This window comes from Triticum aestivum, chromosome 4A (assembly GCF_018294505.1).
Source record: "Triticum aestivum cultivar Chinese Spring chromosome 4A, IWGSC CS RefSeq v2.1, whole genome shotgun sequence".
NCBI classification, from domain to species: Eukaryota; Viridiplantae; Streptophyta; class Magnoliopsida; order Poales; family Poaceae; genus Triticum; species Triticum aestivum.
Window position 1 is genome coordinate 547,058,558 of NC_057803.1, and position 3,952 is coordinate 547,062,509.

At 43.4% G+C, this 3,952-nt stretch overlaps 1 long non-coding RNA gene across 1 annotated transcript; it reads right to left on the reverse strand.

Moving 5' to 3' along the window:
• Positions 1–593: 593 nt before the first annotated feature.
• LOC123082273 (uncharacterized) lies at positions 594–1,670 on the reverse strand. Its single transcript, XR_006438991.1, has 3 exons — positions 1,576–1,670; positions 1,415–1,478; positions 594–1,315 (listed from the first exon to the last, which is right to left on the reverse strand). It is a non-coding gene; the product is annotated as an uncharacterized lncRNA (long non-coding RNA).
• Positions 1,671–3,952: the final 2,282 nt, after the last annotated feature.

Genomic DNA, 3,952 nt, shown 5'->3' on the forward strand with positions numbered 1-3,952 from the left:
CCACAAACCTTTGCCTGGTTACACTGCACGCGGGCATTATCTTAGTGCCACACTGTGTTAGTAGTAATACAGGTAAAGCAGAACTCAATAAAAAATAAGTTCACTCCACATCCACATATGCATACAAAATTCATGCAAAATAGATGATAAGGCATATTCCATGTAGCCCACATAGGCTTTAAACAAATAAAAATATCATAAACAAACTCCATTCGGGTCAAGCTATACGTGTGTGTCATATCATTGCACCGCGTGGTTAGTTTTGATACCGTGTGAAGTCAAAGTCAACAAAATATGGCACATATCATATGCACTATAAAAAGCATCAAAATTGTGTCAGAAAGCTTCAGCCCATTACGCTACACACAGGCACCATATCAGTGTCGCGCGGTGATAGTAGTAATGTGATGATGCAAAACTTATTAAAATTGGCATGTCACATGTATCCATGCCACCAAAACCAAAGATGTCGTATAAAATTCCCAAAGAAAAATATATACATATCCTATATGCCAAACGTAGGATAAAACTTAGCCTAGTCAAAACCAACCTTCATTCTGCACCATCATATAAATGAGGTTGACCACAATTAAACATGTTAGGAAAATATACTGCAACATATCAAACATGAAATTATGGAGAAGTACTTGCATGAAAGCAAACTTCAAGTACCCAAGCAGGAGTGCATTGACGATCGCGAGGAGGAATTTTCTTGTAGCATATTGTAATAGGAATGTGTTGCAATCTTATGTAATAGATATGTTGGAATTCTTAATCAGGGGTTTTCTCTTCGGAGATGTAATTAACAGAATTTTTATGTAAATGTAAGAGTTCTGGAAATAAAATACCCGCAATGTTTGATCCTATTTTTATTGTATGCTTCTACGCATTTAAATTACTAACTCTGTATCAATGACGTGGACGCGTGTCTCACGCCCGCCATTTTATGTGTGTTGAACGAAGGATGGAACCCATATATAGGCTTCCTGGAGCGCCAACAGTGAGCAATCTACTAATTCACGAAAAAAAATCCCCGAGTCGAACGACGGACCAAGCCCGGATAGAGGCTTCCCGGAACGCCGACCGTGGGATCACAATTTTCGAATGAATAGATATAGATCAAACGCATTACGAGCCTCATACATTGGTATATATAACCTTCCGCGAATTTCCATACGTACCAGAATTTGCGTCTTTGACATTACTATAAATAAGAACAGAGATGCGACCACAGAGGAAGGTATAGTCATACCGTTCAAAAAGCAAGTCCACTAAGCCGGATCTATCCAAGCCGTGACCCAAATATCACTGGCTCCTGCATCATCAGCAGGATAAAAATATACAAGGAAAACATAAGGGGACACATTAGACGTTGAAGTATAAAAGCTCAATGAGAAAAGAAAGTTGATCACACCTGGTTCAAGTCACCACGTGCTCCAGCGGGGACGCATCACGGGGATTGAAGGATTGAAAACAATCTAGGCGATTGGAGTAACAGAGTAGTCAGCCAATGAATTGATCAAGAGACTAGCGAATCAATATACAATATCATGCAAAGGAAATCTTAATACGTACGAGGCTGCGGCCACAGTCCAGACGGAATTGAGCTGAGCCTCGTCTCCGATGTCTCCTCGATGGTCCAAGAGAAATATGAGTTTGTTTGTTTGTTGGGAAAAGAGTTGAGGAAGGCATAGGATAAAGTTTGTTAGCCGGATAAGCCAGACGTGGCCTGATTTTTAGCCTCCACATTTGCAGCGTATGGTTAAAAAGCTGTACGTAGCTGGCATACGATCGTCTAAAAAGTCATAAACCCATTATACTCACCAGAAGTGCTTGAAACAAAATATGTATAGTTTCGAGCTTTGGGCCCGAGTAAAAAAAAATCTCACTTCGAACCCAGACCTCGAGGGGCATCTGTTGACATGGATTTTGACCGAGATAAATAAATGTATAAAATATAAATTCAAAACAGCAAAAATAAAGTGTTCGATAATGAAAAGAGTTAATTTAAAGAAATCAATCAACAACTCAATCAACCAAGACATCGACGACTGGCAGCTCCAACTTTGTTGATGTACATTGCAAGAGAAAGTTACAAGCCTCGCAACGACCTAGTCCATCGCGATCTCCGGAGAGCACTGTCCGCTGAAACCGCCCTCATGGAATCATCGTTGTCGCGGGGCCCCGCCGCGCGCTGCTCCGACTTCTCTGTTGTAGCGAGAAACAAACATAGGCGCATCCATTGACACACTGGACCGTCAGGACCAGGAGGATTACCTGCGACCAACTCTGCATGTCCACCCTAGGGAAACCGCGAAGGGGAACTAGTCTTCAAGATGACGACCATAAGGGAAAAGCGACCCGAGAACAACGACATCAGCCGACCCTGCTATAACAGCGCAAAAGGCTTTCACCCAAAGACAAACCTCGAAGACGGACAAGGCCGGAGAGTACCATGATGACCTTGCAGGAAGGAGGAACAACACCCACGGGCGCCGCGCCGTCGGCGTCGGCCATCAAAATATCACGACATATTAACAAAATGCATAGACAATAAAATTGGTGACTAAAGAAAATTTAGCATCAATTAAATCTTTAGCTAGCACAAGCATGCGTTATGTGCTAATGCATGCAGGCTGGGCAGCGTACATGCATGAACGTATGTGGTGTGGCCCTCACAACCAATCATTAATCTCTTGGAACAAATCAACACAGTCCCTTCATATGAAAAAGCTGCTCTGATTAAACAATGGGTAAGAAGCCCATGCAAACGTTGTCCTACACAGAGGGGCCCATAAATAGACAACCATTAATCACTAAAATAGCTAAGGGGCCGGCCGAGCCCAGCTGTGTTCCACGCCTAAAAAAAGCTCACAAAATATCTGCATGCATACGGACTAGCATATCCATGAAAGGAAGTGAGAATCGTTCGCTGGCGTAACCAGCCACGCGCCCACGTTCTGCCACGATCTGCACGATGGTGACGTGGCCAAATACAAAGCGCAGCGCCCACGGGAAGGGAGAGGCAGCATGCGCCCCCCTTGCTCCTCTATAAATACCAGGATGCCTGACTGCTCTAGGGTCGGCCCCTTAGATCGTTCCTTTCATCTGCTAAAAATTACACACACATATAGTAGCATAGGAGAAGAGAAGGAGACAGGCGTCCTGCGAGTAGGAGGTTTGAAAGGTGAGATTCAATGGCTCTCCTTTAGCCCCTGGTTTGGCCATTGTGATACAAGCCAGGGAGCTTTCTTCTCCTTCTTCTTCTAAATTTCTAGCCCTTGATTCGGCCATCATGGTACAAATTAAGGAGCATGTTTTATCTCCCTAAAATTCTTGCCTTTGGTTCGGCCGCTATGGTACAAACCAAAATGCATGATTAATCTACATAAAAATTTGTCGTTTCGGTCATCGCGGTACAAACCAAGGAGCATGCTTCCTCCCTCCTCAAAACTCTAGTCCTTGGTTCAGCCATCATGGTTCAAATCAAGGAGCATATTTCATCTCCCAAAAAATTCTTTCCCTTAGTCTGGCCATTGCGGTACAGACTAAGATGCATGGTTTAATCTATCTCAAAATTTTGCCTTTGGTTTGGCCATTTGGGTGCAGTCTAAAGAGCATGTTGCATTCATCCCAAATTTTTTTTCCTTGGTTCGGCCATAGAGGTACAAACCAAGGAGCATGTTATATCTAGCCCAAACTTTTGCCTTCGGCTCGGCCATCGAGGTACGAGTCAAGGAGCATGCATGGTTCTTGTAAGCACAGTTCCTTTAAATGTTGCGTGCGCTTCGTCCTATTGATCTCCGTCTTGGTTCGGTCCCTTTAGCGATACAAGCCAAGATGAACGCCTCGTTCCTTGGTTTGGTCCCTATACATGGATACGAATCATGAGAGTGTCATACGTGCGAAAACCTCATAAAAATTGACTTAATTTGGTCATCATAAAAAATGG